This window comes from Nyctibius grandis, chromosome 10 (assembly GCF_013368605.1).
Source record: "Nyctibius grandis isolate bNycGra1 chromosome 10, bNycGra1.pri, whole genome shotgun sequence".
Lineage (NCBI taxonomy): Eukaryota > Metazoa > Chordata > Aves > Nyctibiiformes > Nyctibiidae > Nyctibius > Nyctibius grandis.
Window position 1 is genome coordinate 18,035,163 of NC_090667.1, and position 21,709 is coordinate 18,056,871.

Below are 21,709 nucleotides of genomic sequence, written 5' to 3' on the forward strand. Positions count from 1 at the left end.
GGCGCGGCGGGAGCAGGTGTCCGGGGGGGCAGGAGCCCGGGGCAGCGCGGCGGGGGCGGGGCTGGCGGCGGGCCCCGCGGGGCCGGCCGGGCGGGCGGCCCGGGGGGCGCGGCCGGCGGCGCGGCGGCGGACTCGGCGCGCCCGCGCCAGGAGGGAGCCGGAGCGCCCGAAAAGCCGTGAGGGGAGGGCGGAGGGGCGGGAGGGGGGGAGGCAGGCGGGCGGCGGGCGCATGCGCTCTGGCGGGCCGTGCCATATTGGAATGATGGCAGTGAGCGGAGCGCCGGGGAGCCCGAGCCCCGGCAGCGGCGCAGGGCTGGAAAAACTCCCCGCAGGTGAGGCGGGCGGTGGCGGCGCCCGTGCGCGGGCGGAGCGGCCTCGGGCGCAGCTGTTGAGGGCGTTTTGCCGGCGGGCCGCGGGGCCCGGAGGGTTTTTCCGGGCTCCCGAAGTTTGGATGCGGGAAAAAGGCGGCGAGGGAAGAGGAGGAGGAGGAGGAGGAGGAGGGGGGAAGAAGCAGGCGGAGCGCGGCGGGGAGGCGGCGGCAGCGCGGGGGGAGCGCGCCTTCGCCCGCGCCGAGGAGCGATGCGCGGGGCTGGCCGGCCGCCGCCGCGCAACTGCCCGCGCGCAACTCCGCGCGCCCGCTAGGGGCCCCGCGGCGCCCCGGCCCGCGGCGTCCCGCGGCGCGCTCGGGCCGAAGTTGCCCCCCCCCTTCCCCCGGCCGGCCCCGCGCCCGCCGGGGGGGTCGCCCCGCCGGGGCACGCGCCCGGCCCGCGCCGCCCGCCGGGCCCCCGCGGGAACTTTGTGCGCTCCGCGCCGCCGCCCCGGCGCGGCCGGTCCTTGCCCACGCCCCGCGGGGGGCCGAGCCCACCGAGCGCCTCTCGCTCGCCCCCCTCCCCCTCAAAATGGCGGTGAAAGGGGACCTTTAAACCCCGCTCCGCTCCGTTCCGCACCCCCGCCGGGCGCGGCCGTGTCCCGCTCGGCGCGGCGCGCGTCCCGCCCGGGGCAGCGGCTGGCGTCGCTCCCCGTCAAGTGGCCCGTCAGCGGGCGGCTCTTCGCCTCCCGTTCTGGGTGGGTGTGGGGGGAGAGGGGCGGGCGCCGCCTCCGCGGCCGCGCCACCGGCTCTCCCGCAGCGCCGCCGCCCGCGCTGCGGGGCCTGCGCTGCCGCGGGGCCGGGCATTGTGTGCGCGCCGCGCCCGCCGTCGCCGCTCCGCACCTCCGGCGTCTTCGCGCCCGGCGGCGCTCGGGCGAGCCAGAGCCTTTGTCTCTCGGGGAGTCGGTCTGCGCTGCTCGCCGCTTCTGCACCTGAAGTCGTAAATCCGCCGTTGGTGACACTGCCGGGGCGGCCGCCGAGGTGCCGGGGTGCCCCGGGACGCCAACTTCGGGCTGGGGAGGGATCGGCGCTGGGGCAGCGGCTGCGGGAGGGCTCCCGCCCGGGCAGCGCCGGGTGGAAACGGGAGGGCGGGATGCCCGCATGGGAAGGACTGTGCAAGTTTTCCGTCTGTGGCTTTTGCAAACTTATTACCAGGGCCCCCCCCCCGCCCCCCTCAGCAGTGGAAATAATGAGAAGAAAAACCACGCGGGCAGTTAATTGTGAATTTTAACTGCATTCCGCTATTGTAGTTCTACAAGGCCCTTGTTTATTCAGAAATAGGCTAGTGATGCCTAGTCACGTGTGCTTTAGCGGAACAATTATATCTACTTTGGAGAAACTTGTTGCCATGATGGAATGGTTTTACATGGTAACCTTTATGTCTGACAGTTTTACTCCCTCTGATAGCAGAATTCTGGTGGGAGAGGTCTTACAACCAAAGAAAAGGCCTGCCTTGATGTTTCTTTGCTGTTCCTTCATGGGAGCTGGCTGCTGTCAGTAGCCCAGGAGGTTACCATAGCGAATATTTCCATAAGGCAGGATATAAGGTGCGCCGTGCTAAAGTCTTGCAGGAGGAAATGATAACCCATCTTGTAACTTCAGAAATACCATTGTTTTGCAACTTGCTTAAGGTTTACGATGTATGTCAACTGGTCAGAAACATCTGGTTTGTAAATGAAAAAGTTGTTAATGGGAAATAGTCTTGTATTTACTGGAGCGGGGGCTGTAGCTTGGAGCGTCTACAGCACTCGGCAGCATGGAATCCTGATCTGGCTAAGGTCTATGATTGCTGTTTCAAAATGGCTAGCTTCTTGGGAAAAGGAAATGAATGTCAAGATGAAAATATATCGATTAACTGTGAAAACATAGGTTTTCTGTGTGGTAGGTACTACTGACTTGGATTTTACCATTAAAAAAGAGTAAAAAAGCATCTGCCTATCTAAAAGATCATCTATAGGAAGAAGGCTTAGTGGGCTTTCCTGCCTTCAGTTCAGCCATTTCCTCTTTTACTTTTGGTTGTGAATTGTTGCTGTGATTGAAGGATGAGAATGAAATCTAGTTCTTCCCAAAACACATGTTAGTGGAAGAACAGGAAGATGCTTCTGGACAAGACAGACAACAAAATAAAACTGATAGATCTTACTCTGCCTTTTTTTTTATGACTCATACTTAAGACTGAGCATGGCAGTGTTGGGAGAATGGCTTTGCCCGTGTTTGCGGCATGTCTCTGCTGGGCAATTACACTGGAAGACTGAAGTATCCTGTTGTGTTAAAGCTGGCATGCACGTTCTCCGCAGGAAACAGCAATGCAAGATAGATAGCTAAGAAGCAGTGGCAGATCTTAGTGATTATTGATCTGTATGGTTCTTCCTTTGCAGGTTTTTTCCCCTCTACTATTAATTTGCTGGTATTGGATTATCTTATCTGATTCTTAAACCTGGCAAATCTCCTAAGTGATTGCTATGTGGAAAAGAAAGGCGGGTTAAGTGTAAGATGACACGTTAATGACTGATGTAGTTTGCATGGTGTGATCTTTATATTCTGGGAACCCTTTCACTGTCTCGTGAGGAAGATGTTACACAGTATTGCAAAAGCAGGTTTATCATAGTATATTTTGGTAACACGTTACAGGGTTTTTTTTGTTGTGTTTCATGGCAGACCAGTGACGGCTCTACACCTTCACCTTTCTGTCATGCTTACTTTTTGTATCCGCTCTGTTTATTGTTTGGAAATCACTTTAACATCATTACTGTGCTTCCACTTGTGAAGGTTTGGCCGTGGCATGATCATCATGCGGTGACGCAGGCATCAATACAGTCACTTTGCGCTGGCTTGACTTAGGTAATTGTCCCTACAAGTGATGTGCTTTAGACACATGGCAACTTAATTACATGAGCACGTGACAGTGAAATGACTCATGTTAAGTTCACTGAAGTGTCCTTTAAGTGTAGGAGAAATTGAAACCTGGGAGGTGTTTAGTAAGGGGTGTTTTGGGAAGAGAGCTTTCCGTGCCTAAAAACACAGGGCTTGCGTTACATCCATTGTTCCTGTATTAACATGGTAGTCTTCTTGTTACAGAATAGTCTTCGGATGTGTTTTTTTGACCTTTTAAGTGTGCATTCTGTATCTTGTAGATTGATTATTGACTTAAACCTTGTAGCCTGTGTAAGTTACAAATGTTTTCTGTAACTATAAGGTCTTTCTTTTGTGCTGTCCATCTGACACCTTGCTTGATGATTAGCAGATTTTGTGTGTCGTCTCTGTTTCGGTGGCTTTGAGCATGAGTGTTGCTGCTGATAGTGGACTTCTTTGTGCCCGTTTCCTTCTGCTCTTGGGAAATGGCTATCAATTTTTAGGTCATAGGTATAAACTTGAGGTGGGTGTTGTTTATTTCTAAAGCTTTTGGTTCCCCCCCACCCAGATTACTTTCTTACTTGAGAAGTCAGGGGATAAAGTAAGCGGGTGGGAGTAGATTGTTTTATTTTATTTTGTTTTGATTCAAATGCTCTCTGAAATTGTCCTGAAGGCAAATGCTGTATTAGTATGCGAGACCCAGAAAGGGAGATTTAGCAGTTTGCGTTCTCCAAGTTTAGCAAAAGTTGAAAATGAAAGTAAATTTTAATGTTAATTATATATTAATATATTATTATTTAAAAGCTATGTCATCAGTGTAATGCTATTTTTTATGTAATTATGTGTTTTTACTAACTTTAACCCATAATTCCTCCCACTACTGTTTTCTTTATATTGATAAAGTCTATGAAAGAAGCATTGAGATGTTAAGTATTGCTCATTTGATTTTAAAATGTTTTTGGTCCTAAGGGTACAGAATATTTTTTTTTTTTTAAAAAAGACTCAGTGCATGTAAGACACATACACATTTGTGTTCACTCTGTATCCATGTTGATTTTTCCTACCTTTTCCTGAACTTTGCTGACACCTTAGTGGATTGGTGGTGATCGTGGGAGAAGTATTAGAATTATTATTAACATTATTATTATTGTGCTCCTATCTTAATGATGAGATTGTATTTTTTAAGTGTACTTAGCGAAGCATAGTCTGTGGAATTGAAGTATTACAACGTGAATTCTACTCTGTATTCTTAATAGGGCATCTCTTAGGGGAATCACTTGTTTGAATATTTTAAGTGTTCCCCTATGAGAAAGAAGGGTGTGAGCTTAGGCTGGAACAAGATATTCTGCATATTAGTTGGGACTCTCCAGGTAGCTCTCCACCTCTCTGGGAAATTAGTGTATTTTAAGTAATGCAAAGCTGCATAGTAGTTACAGAGTCCTAGATGAATGCTTTAAAAACACTTTGAAGATGGAAAGCGGTAAGTCTTAGGTATAGCTTTCTGCTTTGTTTGTTTTAGTAGTATTGGATTATCACCCACAGACACCACTGAGGAGCCTTTCGCTAGGAACCGTGCAAATAACAAGCCTGGGAGCCACAGGACTAAGGAAGCCCTGGTCCCAAGGTCTCTTTCTTCCTCTGTCTCCTCCTCCTCTTTTTCCTTTATTACCTCTTTTGGTTTCTTTGCAATATCTGCATTAGTCTTTCTTTCAGTGGAGACAGGGATGTTTAGATTTCTTTTCCTTGTGAAAATAAGCATCCTAGTACAACACTTGTAGGATCTTAATATCATTAAGACCCTGCCCCTCTGTCACATTTTGTTGACCAGGTTTGGTGAAGAGTCATGAGAGGATAAGCAGAAAACTGTGTACATGCAGACATTTCAAATTAATCAAATGAGCCTTGTTTCCTAAGAAAACCAGGTAAGCAATGATGTGAAAACCTGAAGAGGACTTCATCAAGGTTTGTAGTAGAATAGCCATCACTTCTGTAGATGCCTGACACTAATACTAGGATTTCTGCTCTTTCGAGCTGTCTTTTTTTTTTTAATAAGACGGAGTAGTCTTAAATGATGCTTTTGCTGCGCAGATTACATCCTGTAAACAATGCTCAAATAGGAGTTTTGCCTTCTCTTAAAGGAGGTGGGTGCCATGCGTGTTTTGTTTTGGCTTTTTTCACTCATTCAGATTTGGCAGGTGAACTGATTGCAGATGCTTACCTACAGTTCAGGTGAGTTGCTAGTTGTAGAGGTAATCTTAACAATTTCTTCAGATTATGTGGACACTTAAAATGTGATTGTTGTCCCTAGAGTCACCCTGAGCAGCAGCTTGCTGGTTTTCAAGGTCATTGCTTATATTGCTGTGGCACTTCATTTACACTGGTTTATTTGCCGTTACACTTGAGGACACCCTTGTTCGCTACAGAAACGATCTCTTTCTTCAAACAGATGAGTTGGGAAGGAGACTAGTGGCATTTGATGTTATTTAAAAATGATGCAACTATTAAAGTAGCTCTGAGATATGAGTACTGATGAGAGAGAGAGGACATGCATCTTGGATCTTTTTTTTTTTATTTAAGAGTAAACTATGCAGGGCTGAGCGACCTCCTCTCCCATTTTGGCTGATTGGAGTCGAGGGCTCTCAGGGTATCTCAAGAGGTCCTCTGTCTTGCAGAATTGGGTCATTGGTTGAAAGTAATGGTGGGGGAACCCTGCAAGGTTTTGCTGTTTGTCACTTTTTCAAGGATGCAAGGGACTGGAGCAGTGATATTGAAGTAGATATCAAGTGGATTGGAGAAGATGAGCTCTGTCTTGACGTATTTAGAGGCTGTAGTCTCTATTTCTTCTGGGGATGGGTGAGAGAAAGCCATAAATAGCACCTTCAGATTTGTCATTGTTTCCATAAGAAACCGATCAAGTCAGGAAGTGAAGGCACTTCCCCTCTGGTGCTGGATGCGCATTGATTACAAATGGCTCTGTAAGTTCTCTGGGTGTCTCGCCTCTCTGTGCTGGAGTAAGCCATGCCCTGGCATTTCTTATCTCTTTCTTGGTCTCTTGACCTGCGAAAATGTATATGAATGTAAGATTTTCCTTTTTATTTGGGATATTTTTTTTCTTTTTGTAGCTTGACTGAAGTAAATACATTTAGGAGTATCTGTCTCCTCTGGAAATGTAGTAACGTGCACGCTTGCTGCTTTAGCGTGATCTTTGCTCTGCGCATGGGGAGCCATGGCCTCTGGTTTAAAAAAGAAGGTTATTTGTCTTGAAATCATAAAACAGAGAAAGTATTTTAAGTCTAAGGACTGTGAAACTCCATTATACTGTAAAGCCTTGTCTGAAACGAGGGTAGCTTTTTTGTAAGTGTCTTTCTCTCTTGTCAAAGCATCTCCTCTTGAAAGGAGGCCACCGTTGGCCTCGGTGCCCATTAACTTTGCTTCGAGAATGAGGATGTGGTGCTGAAAAAGCTGTGGTGTTTCTAAGCAGTACTGAGAAATGCTCTTGAAGCCTAAAAAGTGTATAAGATCTGTACAACAAAATTCTTAAAGAAATGTCCAGGTCGGAAATGCCGAGCAGACAGGCATGGTGAAAACACGGGATGCTTGTTTGCAGTTGGGCCAGCAGAACTCACATAATGCACATCCTAAAGGAGAGTTCCTTCCAGGATTAGCTCTGCTTATTGCTCTTTAAAGTGTTACCATGAGGGTTAAAATAGTGGCCCTAAGAAATAATGAAAGTGCAGGATCAGTCAGAAGTGTTACATATATAGCTCTAATTGGCCAATTGAACTGAGCTAATCAACTCTTCTAAAACAAATGCGACCATGGGCACAGGCATATGAAAATCTTCTCCTCTTTCAGGGAAGTTCTTGCTCCTTTATTTGCAAAACAAGACTTAATCAAGTTAGCAGTAAGGCTTTTTAGTCCAGCGGCCAAGAGCAAAAGTCTACTTTTTTAATGTGACTATTTTATGTCTTAAGTTATTTGTTAAACTTTTTTAATAGATTAAGGTGAGGGAGGAGGAACTAAATTTTGAATTCCCATTGCTGTTGTGGCCAAATCTTACTTTTTGAACTTACTCTATAGAAAATTTAAGCATGTATTTTGTCACTCCTCTTAATGAAAACCAGTGTATTTAGGGAAGTGGCTTGGCGAATCCAGAGCTTATTGTGATAATAAGCCAGGTGTAGATAATTCTAGCCTACGTACAAGTGTAGAGGGAGTGTGTCCAACAGTTGGTTCGTTTGGTTTTGGTTTTTCAACCAGTTCTTATGTAAGTAAGTAATAATGACTGGAAACTGAAAAATCAGGGAAGATTGATTGCCTCTTCGTCTTCTAATCAGGGTATAAAAATAAGCAGGAGCGTAATAGCTGGAAGGACAATGTGACATGAAAAAAAAAATCTTTCTTAATTGCACGTAATGTTTCTTGGTTTAACTCTATGTACTTACTAAATTGAAAACCAAAATATTCTTTTCTTTGTATCTGCTTTCTCTATATGTGCTTTTAAGGTAAGAATATTACTTAGCTAAGTAAAATGAAAGTGCAATTTTTATTTCTAATTGGAGTCCAATTTCCATCTAAAAGCAACTTGACATAAGTTGTAATTCTTATGATTATCCAGTAAGAAATACAGAAATTATCTTTTTATAGTAAAGCTAAATTTTTAATTTAAGTATTCCAGTTTAATCTTTTGCATTTATACTTTGTTTCCAAACAGTGGTTCAGTCTTACTCGGAACTATTTTTAGGTTATTGAGAAATTGCAATATTACATAGTTTAATATGCTTTTATTTAAAGCAATTTATATAAATGCTCTTCTTTTGTGCTGTTAGGTAGACAGTGACATCAAAATATGCTTTGTCGGTCTTGATCATTGTTACATGCAAATGTGACTGATAGTTAATATAACAATACAGTGTAACAACTGCCTCTCAGCTAGCGGAGGCACCTTTATAGAAAAATAGCAGCATTGATGTTCCTAAATAGGTAACTTTTCTGAAAGCTGCGTTATGGTGGTTACAATGGTCTGGCTGGGAGTGTCTCTGGAACAAGCAGTGTATTTTGGATTTCAAAGGCAAATAGTGAATGAATTCTTTATTATCTGCTCAAAAGGGAGAAATCTGTCTTACCGCAATGCGAAAACTCGATTTCTGACAAATGGCATGGCAAAATCCACTTCAACATATGAAATGAACCCTTCTGAGTTCCTACCTTAGTAGTGGGATTTGAAAGAAAAATACTAGTGTCATAGCTGTTGGAGGTGGCTGAGAAGCTTCTCTGTGTTGCTGGAAGAAGAGCGGCTTCAAGTCTAGCTTAAGTTGTGATGAGCACAAAAGTTGCCGTAATGTGTCAGAGCAGTAGGACACGCAGTCCCATGTCTCACCTCAAAAAGCTTTTGAAATGAGGATAAGAAACAGTGAAGTAGAGCATGACCCTTCTCGCAGTCGGTGGTGCGGCTGTGTAGGCTGCGTAGGAACCAGTGATTTGACCTGTTCTCTGTCAGTTTGTCTGATCCTTTCTGAATCCACAACTTCCTGTGGTTATGAGTCTGCAGTTTAATTACGTGCTACGTGAAAAGGTGCTTCAGTTTGTGTTTTCTGGTTCTTGTGGTAGGAGAAATAGTGAATAACCTTTTCTTATTCTTCTTTTTCATACTAGTTTTGATTTTACACATCTCTGTTGTACTCTTCCATAGTTGTACTGTTCAGCTCGACGAAGGAACCGGTTTTACTGTAGAGAAGGCCCTTGAAGCCTGTCCGGAGCTTGTGTGTGTGTGCAATGCTGGACTGGGCAGGACTGCTCTTTCTGGCTGTGGGTATTTCTTAACTTTACTGTAAAACTGAATTATGCATCTGTCTCTGTTAGCATAGAAGTACTTCAAGCCTCTGATCTTCTTTGATACCTTTTTTGTGCATCGTCTAGTCTCGCCATGGCTGCTTGACACCAGCACTACATGCTGTCTCAAGGTGCTCTGGATTTCTAGAATTGTAGCGCAGCATTTTCTGTTTTCTTCTTTGTTCCTTGGGGCTCTTAATGAGTAAGGAATTGATGCTCCGAGACAATTAGTCATAAAAATTTCAAAATCTTGAGTTGCAGTAGCCAATTTAGATTTCATTGTATAGGTGAGGTTATTTCTTTCTCTTTGTCTTACTATTCAGCCTTAATTTCATCTTCTATTATCCTTCTGCAGTTCTTAGCAAACAACATTTATTTTTCATGTCTTAAATAGTTCTTTGTTGTCTTAAAACTTTGCACTTACTTCATGTTTGTGTGCTTCTCTTGAAAAGCAGGACTCAGTACAGACTCATTAGTCCTCCTTGTATTGTGAAAAATTACCTTGTATTTTTGTCATTACTTCCTGTCTTTATAATCAGCCTTTAAAGTATGAGGTGATCTTCCCAAAAACGCTCCAAAATGTTTCAAGTCTCTGTGGACAATAGTAGGTCCTGGAAAGATGGTACTGTGTTTGATGTTTGCTTTTCTTAACTTGTGTTGAAGACACTGAATGGGAATTCAAGGTGCTTAGAGCTTCCCACAATGGAAACCCCAACAGTGTGCGCTGGTCTGATGGATTTTCTTTTTTCTGTTTCAAGTAGGTATTGTTGTACTCAGCTCCCAGGCAGAAGGCATGGGAAGCAGTATGCCAGGAGCTCAGGGGTGATGTGCATGAGGTGCTGGCCTTTGGGTTTATGTGGCCACAGCTTCTGTCATTGTTGGCCTTTGGACATTCGTGTGGGTATTTTGCAGGGGAGGGGGAGAAGGAATTAAATTGTATAAAACTAAATTGCATCCCTATAGCAACATTAATACTGAAAAGTATTCCATATGGAAAAGACTCATAAACTGGTGATTCTTAGCACTTACAATTCTTTTTTAATTTCAGAAAGTTTTCATTGTGATGGTAGAGGATGTATAAACCAGAAATGCTTATACCTCTTCTTATGTGTTCCTGTTAGTTTTTGACCACCCTCTCACCTGAAGTGACCATTAAACTTGGTTTTGGCCTTAATGCCCAGGTTGTATCATATCTTTAGTAAAACTCTTGCTTCTTTATAAGTTATTTAATAAATTAATGTCATTAAATGATGAAGCTTCATTAAATGAAATTATCTTTGACTGGATCTGCTGTGCAGCACGTGGTATGGAATTTAACACTTACGTTTTCAACATTTAAAAAATCTTATTCTGAAATTCCCACATTGTGAATTTTTTAAAATGCTGTTAATTCAGATATGTATTCCAGGCTTCCACACAGCCACCAAGCCTCCATGCTATGGTATGAATAGGTCACCCGTTACTTCAGCTTGGAAAATGGCAAAACGAACATCCCTAGTGTAGACGTAAGAGATCAGATCAGTCTCCTTGCATGGTGCCTTTTGGAGTTCCCTGTGTCTGACACGTGTGTGATGGAACAGGAGAAGAGGAATTTTGCATTTAATCCATATTAGATGGGAATATATCACAATCCAAAGGATTTGTATTCCACATGAATTACTTCTGTGTAAGATACTAAGTACGTTGGAGATTGTTGATCGAGGAGCCAGAAAAGTTATTTCATTTTGCTGTTAATGAGTGTTTTTCTGTCAGCCTTTTGACAAATCCATTTATTATTTCTCCATACCTTAGCAGTTTTCTGTTCATTTTGTGGCCATTCACTTCTTGTGGGTGTGCCCAGCCCTGGTATAGAAGAACAAGCTTTTAATCTTGGGTGTTTAGAAGACTATTTCTGTAACCATAAGGGCTAACAAAGTACCTTCCAAGAATTAAAGTTTAGATACTGCAGAGGTGTTGACCTCAGCTTTGGAAAGCTTTTAGAGAGTATTTTTTTCTAGGCCAGTTCTTCACTCAATTTATGTTATTGCTTTGCATAGACATCTGATAATTCATTTTTTTACATTCTTGTTACTCCTAGGAGTGATCATGGCAGTGCTTGGGTGCAATTTCCGGTTGCAGCTGAGGGCAGCACTTAAGTGTGAGATGGTATAATTTACATCGAACACTGCACTTTCCGCTTAATGTTTTGCTAGCAACTCCATATCTATACAGAGCAAATCAAAACATACTCAGGCTGTCAGCAGAGATGTTTTTTAAACACAACCAGGCAAACAGTTTTCTTTTTCATTTAATCAAGAGTATATTTAAAATTGAATCTCACAGCAGAAGCACATGATCATAATACATACAGGTATTTCTTGTGGTTTCAGCTCTTAAGAACTTCCATGGGCCTACTGTTACGTGCAGAATATAGACATAGGGGAGGAAAATCTAGGAAACTTCATAAAAGAAGTTTTTAAGGTAGTGTTTTCAGGATGAGGGAATCCTTTGATTTTTCTGAGACATTATTTTTGTTACATCGTGCTGTAAAATTAAAATTCTGATTTAATAATCACAACTATTGATTCAAAAGTTTAAATGGAACTCGAATAGATGAGTATTATCTCTCTTTTGTATTTATATGTCAACAACAGAAATGAGGTTGCATGTGCCAGCAGAGTGATGCCTGAAAAAATATCCACTGAACTTTGTGGGGATGGGACTGCAAAAATAATTCAATGAAAAAAAAGTATGAATTTGAAAACACTTTTTACGACAGTGTAAATAATTCCACTGTTGTCAGGATCAAGCTTTGAAATTGTACTCCTAAAGTAGAGGAATCTCTTTCAGTTGCACTCTGTCTTTTGAGCCCTTAGGCTCAAGTCTTGTTTTTCTCTCTATAAGAGCAGAAGTGCAAAAAAAATCTTAAAATGGGAACAGATTTTCGTGTAATTTTACCAATCCTGATGCTGGGATAATAAGAACATCATCACTTACTGTGAGCTCTTCACTAAAACCCTGTGCTGTCACTATTCTTAGGCCTTTAGGCTTGTTAATGTTCTTGGGATTTGAAATTTGTATCGTTGAAAGCTGTTGTCTTTTTCTTTTCTTTTTTTTTAAGCTTTCAGTACTTTTTTAAGGGAGGAATGGGAAGGAAGCATATCAGTTAATGAGCAATAACAAAAGACAAGGCCATATTTTTTTGGTGTTGCCTAGAGAGAGCGAATTCCATGATTTAGCACAGCTCGTAATACTGTAAATCCATTTTCGAGGAAAAGATATAGGGGAGAGCCATGTTTTGGCATCACAGTTTGTATGTGGAAAGAGTGGTAGAGTCTTAGTAGTGACTCAGATGGAGATTTAGCAAGTTAAGACAGCATTTCACTGGATAATGCAGAAACAGTTCATGAGCTACAGTGAAAATAGGTGGCCATGTGGCTCCCCGTCAGAAGGTTTGAAGATCATGGCTGGTTGAAGATGTTCCAAGATCAAATGTGGACACTTTTGAGGATTATTTATGTTGATGCCTGAAGACTCTCAGAATTAATCAATCCACTAAGACCTATACTAGTTTCATAGCCAGCCCAGTGTGTATATCATTCTCAGTTTTCTAGACTTAAAATGCCACATTTAAAGCCTTGTAGCTCTGAAATGTTTTCTCAGCCTGTTATAAAACTTGACTTATGCACTTCACAGAAAAGGCTTGGGTGCAGCTTTAACACCCGAAGTGTCTTAAGTAATCCAGTCTGTAAGGTGAGAAGTAACTGTATTTCTGTGCTTTTAGCCTCTATAATTGCTGCTTGGACATGATGTTAAGAGATGTGCTGGCAGTGGAACTGAAATAGTGGCCAAGTTCTGCACAGTAAGTGATGATAGCAGGAAAAGGATTTTGTTTTCACATACGAAAAGTTAAGTGTCAGGTCATCAGACAGTCCGGAGAGTGTATTAGTGATACAACGGCAGTATACTGAAGCCAGCTTGTCTTTGTGAGATTTGTTGGATCTTACAGGTAGAACTAAGAACATGTTACGGTATCCAAATCTGCAATTTCGAATAGACTGTAAGTAAATGTGTCCTATAAATATCTACTGGTTGAACAGATTTTTTTCTAAGCCTTGTGATGGAGCTCAGGACATAGATATTTCTGGGATCCGTTCAGATACAGAGGGGAATTTTTTTGGTTATCATTGTAACATCCCTCCTTTAGATATGCATCTATTTCCGTTAAAAACATATTTGCTAATCTGAACTGGAACCCTTTTAAAACAAAATGCGAATGAGATCTTGGAAAGCAGTGGGAGACCTCAGGACTCTGCAGTGAAAGGATTGAACTCTGCCATCCGCAGCCTCTTATGAATAAAGTTAGCCTTCTAAAGATAAAAGGAAATTCAATTACAAAGCAAGAAGGAGGGTGAAGGGGTGTAATTAAAACACATAATCCTCAAAACAACATGAACAGTGCTTTTTCATGTTATACTTAAAGCAGTCTGCTTTGTGTGTGCAGTTGCTATTGCTTAAGATTATTGATTTAGTTTCCTAGGGGAAACACTTTTTGAGAGGATGCGAAAAGGATGACGTCTGTTGGTGTAACTGGCAGCGTAATTTCACGCAAGCATTGTACTTACAGGCAGCTTGGTGGAGAGTTTTTCTTCACAGCTTGCTAATTTTTCTTTAAAAAAAAGAAAAGCAGAAAATGAAGTGCTGCTTCTGCTTTTTTCTCACACTAATGGCAGTTGTTGTACCAGACAGAGGATGAGTGCTTCAGACAGCAGGAGAAACCAAAGGCAGCGCGGGGACAGCTTGTTCTCTCCTGTTACATCTACACCAGTGGTCGCTTCCCAAAGTTTAGTAGTTTGGACCCTGAGACTCAAAGGATTTGGAGTCCAGCTCCCATTGAAGCGATCAATGGCCAACGTTAATCTAGGAACTTGAAAAATCTCTTTCGAGTTTTGTGATGAATGCTAATGCTGTGTTGTAGTAAATACACATCTGCTCTGCATCACTGTTGCTCTGCTAATTAGCTGCTTAGTCTTATGCTAATAGCAGGAGTTGGGTTGGAGCACCTATCTTCTTAGTAGTGAAGCATTCCCTGGCTGGAGCTAGAAGTGTTTCATTATCAGGATTGGCTTTAATGACAAAAATATTCTGATTCCATCTAGCGGGGTGAAGTTGTACGTACACACGCTGACCTGCTCACTGCGGCTCTGTGTTGGAAATGAGTACGTGCGGGTGTCCACGAGTAATTGAAGTTGACAGGCTGTCCCTCTTTTGGCCCTCATTCCTTCAGGAATTGTAGCTGTTTTGATTTCACAAACATGGATGATGTCTGATTTGATGGAGAGAAAGAAGCTGTGGGGAAGGAAAGGTGGGAGGGAGCTGGCAAAAGGAAAATGAGGATGAGTATAGAGGTCAGGATTGAAGATGGACTTCGCAGTCAAGATGTTTCCGAATGTCTTTTGAATGCTCTTCGCTTATGCGTTTAATACCGTTCAAAACCCCATCTCTTTTCCAGTACTCTGAAGTTATATATTACAATTTCCTTGGGTTATTTAATACTTAAGATCGATAGCTTGATAAAATATTAGTACCATTATTTCATGAGTTATTTTGTGCGAAAAATTTCTCTCTTCTCTCAGAAGTATTTTGAACTACTGCAAAGAAAGAACGCCCATTTCTTGTAGTACTTGATGTGCGTGTTCTGTTCTCTGCTCAAATATTGTATGCAAGTTTATAGAAAAAATGCTGCTTATATTGAGTAAACTTGGTAAAAAAACCAGTAATGCAAGTTGTGTAGTGAGTTTTATTAGTCAACATTCTTACCTAGTTTAATCTTTTACCAGGTATACCTGATGCCCTGTCTGCTTTCGTGAAAATAGCTTGTGCTGTCAGTTTAGTTCCTTTGATAAAACTAATAATTAAAAAATACGCAATTAGAAGCTAAAAGCAGTTATGCTTTTCAGCTGGAGAAAGCAAGAGCATAATCACACTGCTCAGATGAACAGGTTCCTGGAATCAGGTTGCAACCAGTGTATTTGCATATTGTGTCTATAAAAAAGGAACAATCCTTTCAGAAAAAGTCACTGGAAAACCTGTTTCTGCAAGAGATGAGCATGCTTATTTTCTCCTGATCTAGTTGGGAATACAGGTGGATGAACCTAAACTTGTTAATAGTATCCGTCATTAGTTGAAATACTTGTATGTGACTCAGATCCTTCCCTGAGGACATGTTTCCTGGGGCTTGCATCAAACAGAGAAGTCCCAGGCTTCAGTTTGAAACTGGTATTTCCCAGACATATGTCTTGCAATTAAAACTTTGAAAGTTTCACAGTGGCTTTTAAATGGCTCGTGACTCTGTGGTCCTTTGGGAAACTTCATCTATGATGGGTTTGATAATTAGCTGTTGGCAGTGTGATGGTGTTGCTGAGGAATGGAGCTGGGGATGGAGGGAAGATCTTTATGGTGGCTAAACCGGCTTTTGGGATGCATTAAATTAGTAGTGGAACTGCAGTGCAAATATTTGGTCTTGAAAACTGTAAGAGTGACTTTAATATATTTCATTACACATCTTGGGGAGAAATTTGAGTACTGGCAGAGAACCACAGCAAAGGGAAGGCAGAGACTTCTAAAAATCAAATATAGGACAAACTTTCCCTGAGTTTTTAGCAAGTCTCATGTGTAATGCTGAATGTTGAAAATCTTTGTGGATCATCATAATAGCTTGGGACATTGCTATAGTGCACTATCTTATTGTACAGATGTGTTCTAGATGTTTCTGATGTTTCCTCATACGAAAAGTTACAGGGCTCAACAGTTTTCCACGTGCTGCAGGTGCTGAAGAAGTGTAGAGAATGACCTACAGACGAGATTAAATACAAGGCAGTTGTACATGCTCATAGGTGACTCTCAGTTCCTACACAACAGAAATTTGCCGTTTTTACCATTGCCACTTTTATAAGAGTTAGGTATTTTTATAAAAAAAACTAAGGTATCAATACTGTGTCTTACCTTTCATGCGTGTTGGTATCTTACCACTTTTGATGGTGCATTGTTAACTCTCAAGCCTAATTGTTATTGCCACTGCAATTCTGGGGATATACTTCTGCCAGCCCTTGCTTTCAGCAGTTGTTTTGTTTTGTTTTCTTAATCACCAGGGTTGCTCTGTAACGAGGCATGTGTATATGTGTTTGCAGGCTGTAGGTGGACATTTGAGATGGCTCTGTTAATTGACTTGGTCGTAAAATATCTTCTCTGCCAACAGGCTGAATTATTTCATACACTTCTAATATGAAGTTACACAGGGTCTCCAAATGCGTGTGGTGTTTCTTTTTGTCTGTTGTCTAAAGTTTGCTTCAGAAAGACAAGTGGAAGTTATTTAATGGAAAGTGAGCCTAGTTTTAGTTCATCCGCCTGAAAAACTTTGAGAAAGGGTGACCTGCGATTTAGAGAATTGTTTAAAAAATTATAAACTGCAAAGCCATTGCCTTAACTCTGCTGCAGATATGCTGATATAGAGTTGATCCTTATGACTTGTTATTCTCTTCCCTTCAATCAACTGTAAATCAATAACTTTTAGCAAGATTATTTTAACTTAAACTTTATTTAAACGTCTCTGTATTGTTATTCCCTTACATCAGTCAGTAAGGCTTCATGTGTAGCAATTCCTTAATCTGATTTTATCAAAATAATCCACTTTTATAAATTGTTTTAAGCCTAAAAAGATAGTTTTGACTGTCCTCTATAGGAAGTTGCAGTGATAACTAACATTCTCTGGTAATTTTTCATTATGTATTTGTTAACTTTTATCTAAAAAGCAGAGTGAGCTTAGGCTAAAACTCTTCCCATTGACGCAGACACTATAATCTTGCTAGACAGATAAAATTTAACATTGGAAAATCAAGCTTTTGCTGGTTTACCTCTTTATCCTCTTACCACCCTCTCCCCTGCAAAATGACAAAGCCTTTGCAGGCTTTATATAAATAAAAAAAGGCTGAAACCTTTTGTCCTGTCATGAAAATAACACAAAGTTTGCGGTAACATTAGTTCAGAGTTGCAGCAGATAAGAGGTGTAATGTGCCTTGTGGGTTTTTGTGGGTTGCCTGTCAGGTTTTAAAAACTGACATGGAATATTGGGTTAGAATAGAAACAAGATTGTATCTACCCGAATACAAGAACCCCTTAAAAATTATACGGAGTGACATGAGGAAAATTGGAGAGTTCATGTTTGCTTGTTCATGTTATCAGTGTGCTTTTGGGTGAAGGATGAAGAGTGTTACCGTGAATACAATGGCTAGAAGAAAGATTTTGAATCTTGGTCAGAGAACAGGAGGCACCAGTGCATGGAAGGACCCCGGCTTGTTATCTTCTCTTGTCAGGGTTGCGTTGGGGAGTCTTGTGTGCCAGAAATAACAGTATGCCACAGTGAGAAGGCCTGGAATGGAGCGGCCATGCTTTAATGGGCACGTAATGCACAAAATGTAATGATCCATTTTCCTTACCTACCAGCTCATTGTTGCTTGAAGACCTTCCATAACAGTCTTTTCCTTGTGAGGACAAAAAAAAAGAAAAAGTTTAAGAAAAATTCTTGGTTTTGGCTGTTGCAGCTTTTCAGTCATTGTTATAGGTATGTAATTGCAGCGAACATATTTGCCTCTTTTAGTTAAAGCAGAAAGGGAGCGTATCTAACTTTTATACGTGCCAGTTACGCCTGGTTTCTGGCCAGTGTGAAGAATGCAAGGAGCACGTGCAGGCTGTTACTGCCTCGTGGTACCTGCTTTACTTCATATTAGGCCATTTTACAGTCATCACATCAATGACTTTTGACCTTCCAGCTTGAGCTGCCATCACACTGGCAGCCTGGAGCTTCTTCCCATGCAATGATTTCTTTCTCTATCAAAACTGGTTTAGTAACAGGTTTCCTCTTACACCTTATCTCTGCTCACCCTTGCTTACAGTGCAGTTCAGCTGCAACGGCAGGGGGTATTCTTAACCTGCATTAAGCATATGTGCGAGATACTTGTGCTGATCAAACTGTGGACCAGCTCCCAGGTAAGGTTTAATGTCTTGCAAATCCCTTGAGCCATCCAGCTTTCTCAACATAAACGTGTCAGGTGGCCTTTGCAGCTACTTGACCGTGACTGATTATTAGTGTGCAGAAACTTTGTATGCTGTGCAAAATTTCTATCTTCCTTTTATTTGATTACAGTTTCTCCCTAACCATGAGGTTTCCTGGTCTTCTGGTGATGTCTGATTCTCCTCCTGAATTTATATCATCTATTTCTCTGATGTTGTCGTTATATATATAAAAAGCTGAAAGATATTTCACTGAGCAGGTGAAAAGCTGGTTATCAGGTCTTGTTTAATCTGATGTCTAAGGCAAAGTTGTTGATAAATATGTTTTAATAATTTAATAAACATTTTAAGGTTTTTCACTTAATACATTTTAATAACTGAGATGGCAATCAGAACTTGCTGTTGGAGTGAGTGCTCCCTGGAGGTCATGTAGAAAAATTGGGTAGAAATTTTGAATAAGGAAGGTGTGGTATGAATTACTATAGTGGGCTTTCTAAGAACTGCTGACATGTTCTGCATTCTTTAAGCTGCACTGATTGTTTTGACCAACCCGAGATCTGCAATTCCTCCAAGTTTTGATTAAATTTGATTTCCTGTGTGACATTACATCATCATGTTGTCATGCTGCTGGACTGCTTTTGCAAGGTCTCACTCACCCTGTGCAGAAGTGGCCTGTATGGGTTAGCTTTGGTCATGGCAGTCTGCACTGTAGATGGAGATGCTTTTAAAATTAATTTAATCTCTTTTAGCGTTCACTTTTAAAAAATGGCCCTTATTATTGTCTCTTTGCAAGAGCACCCTTTTTTAGTAAAAGGGTGGTACTGCAAATTACAATAGTGTTATACAGCAGCATCCCTTCAGGTATTGTCACAGAAGTCCCACATAACCTTGCACAGCTGAGCTGAATTCTCTCTTTTCTGTTCGTGTTAGAAGGAGAAGGCTCTTGTGAAGTACAGTACAAACCAGCGGTAGGCACCTGTCCTCTCTTGGGACACCTGATACAGTTGTTCAGCAATTTACAATAATAGACTGAGTCTCTAGTAAGTAGAAATTTGATGTGAAGACTCTGATTGTACCTGGGGCATTACCCAGCTCTGCCACCAGATGATTTGACTTCTTTCGCAGTTTGCTGATACGCTGTGTAAAGTCACTTCAAATGGGATGCTCAGAAAGCTGCCAGATGTTGTTTGGCTGTCTGCAGACAACACTCCCATATTAAGTCTTTAGCTTGGTGCATCAGAGAAGAAAAAGTACATGCTTTAAAGTGGGAGGTTATTTTCAGCTTTACTGTTTAAAGCAGAAGATCTGGAGTGGGAGCCTGGAATCCCATATTGCTAGAACAGTGAAGTGGCAGTGAAGAGGAAACCCAATTTCTCATTTGCTCTTAACAACTCCCTAAGAGCATTTGATTTCAGTAGTTTTTCTTCAGATACTGATAGTGGATTAATTCACTTATATTATAAATTAATAAGCCCTCATGGCATTTAACTTAACTCCTACTTTATTTATTCCTGTTGCATTTATTGTCTTTAATGTCAGGGCTGCTATAAATTGTGGAAACTGATTTTGTGTGTCCTCTGCCCACAATCTCTTGATATCAAAGTACTACAGGCTGTGCTATAGTGATGACTAAAAATCACTGTAACAGAATTGGGATTTTTTTTTTTTGTAGACATCTATTTAAGATCAAGAGGATGTTTCTAAAAGACACTGTCATTTATGTGCCTTTTGGGTAGTTACAAATTCTTGGTAATAGATGTTTATGATGTGATCTCTCTGTCTTAACTGACTGTAAATGCACCAGTTATGAAGAAATTAACTTGGGGTTTTGCGTTATAAGAAAACGTACTGAGAGCAGAGGCAGTCAGGCAGTGTGTGGTTTGCTCCAATCAAGAGAATGCCCAATGTTGTGCAGTATTGCTAAGCTAATCTAAGTTGTCTGTGTTCAGTGACAACTAAACCCAGAACTCGTTACACTTTGGGTAATTTGCGTTAAAAGAAAGAAGATTTTATGTCTGCTGAGCAGTTCTGTTGCAGTGCTGGATGTAACCACTTGACCGCTCTTCATCATCGCTGGCTTGTGGATCAGTTAAATGAAAGCTGGTCGTGTGCACGCCGCTGAGGCGGTTGACAGCGTTAGACGTGTGGCATTGCCAATACTTTGCTCGGTTTTATTTGTGTTTGTGGTAACAATAATGAACGTGACTCTGGAGCAGGGAGGTTGGGCAACTTCAGAGCAACTCTGAATTTTAACTTAAAGTCCTGAGCAGCATTTGGCCCTAACTTCTTTAATCCCCAGCTGCCTCATAGGAAGGCAGTGGCCTTTTGGGAAAGTTTTTCTGATCAGCCTCACATACATATCTGCAAGCAGTTGAACCTGGAAACAGCCGACCTGAGAAAAAGGTCAGTGGTAAATTCCAAATTTTCTCATTTTTCCCACTGTGTTGTCCCCACTTGGGAGGGAGGATTGCATCCCTCCCTCTGTGTTTAGATGCAGCACTCTCTCTTGAACCTTTCTGATTTGTATTATTTTTGTCTTTTCTCCTGGGTAAGAAGGAAGCCAAGACAAAGTAGAAGAACTAGCTAATACACTATGTCGTTTCATTTCCTTTCTTTTGGAGAATAGTGCTAGGAAAGCAGCATGCTGCAGGAAAGATGGGCTGTTGCACTCCCCTTGCTAGAGCTTGGCTGCAGCTAGCAGGCAGCCATTGCCTTGCTGCTCTCTGGAGGCAGCAGTCTGTCTTGATATGCTGGGCAATAGGAGACCTTTGAGCTCAGCTCTTTAGATCTGTTCTACCTGTGTTACTCTAACCCAGGAGAAATCGTTAATGTTCACCAGTCCAAAGCTGATCTAGTATCATAAACCAAAGGCAAATGCAGTAAGCCTCAATTAAAATAAAAGAGTAGTTGCCCAAGAAGAAATATTAAGTAAAACCCACAAAACATCCTTTGCTTGTATCCTGAGCAGTGAGTGAAATGGCCAGGCTGAATGGTCGACTTTCTCAGGTTGAACAACTGGTGCTGTTTGTGCCAGGAGCCGGGAGGCAGCCTGGCTACTGCTGCTGCGTGGCTTCACAAATTCAGAGCGCTGCTCACTGTGTCCGTGCCAGTGCTATGGTTTACCAAATGGTTTTTCTGCTTAGCCACAGCAGAAGGCTCACAAATGATGCTTAAAGGCTGATGGCATTCCCCCATTGGGGGCTTCATGCTGTGGTGGTCCTATTGTGGTGGATCTGGCATCTTCAACATAACGTATACCATGGTTTTCAGGTAAAAGCAAGTAGATTTTTCCTTTTCCGAATAATCAGCTCCACGGATCTGGTCCAGCTGACTGCATCATGCAGAATAGATGTCCAAAGCTTTTGATAGTTCTAGATGAAGTGTTATTTCCCATTCTGTTCAGCAAGTGCTAAGAGGAGAAAGGAAGATATCCACCAAGCCTAAATCAATAAAAAGTAACACTGAATTGTCTTGACAATGGACATTTTTTTCTCATCTGAAGATAACTTTAGAGGACAGATGCTCTGTTCCTGACAGTGACTGATGGATGTGGCTGAGAGTCTAAACCGTAAACTGGCTCTTGTATTGATTAAAATGTATTTGTGTACC

General features: G+C 42.0%; 1 protein-coding gene across 1 annotated transcript in view; it reads left to right on the forward strand.

Moving 5' to 3' along the window:
- Positions 1-266: 266 nt before the first annotated feature.
- The window catches only part of SFMBT1 (Scm like with four mbt domains 1), a 72,078-nt gene continuing 50,635 nt past the window's right edge, over positions 267-21,709 (forward strand). Inside the window, exon 1 of the mRNA XM_068408418.1 lies at positions 267-332. The gene's annotated coding sequence lies outside the window, so the exon portion shown is untranslated. The remainder of the gene's footprint in view (positions 333-21,709) is intronic.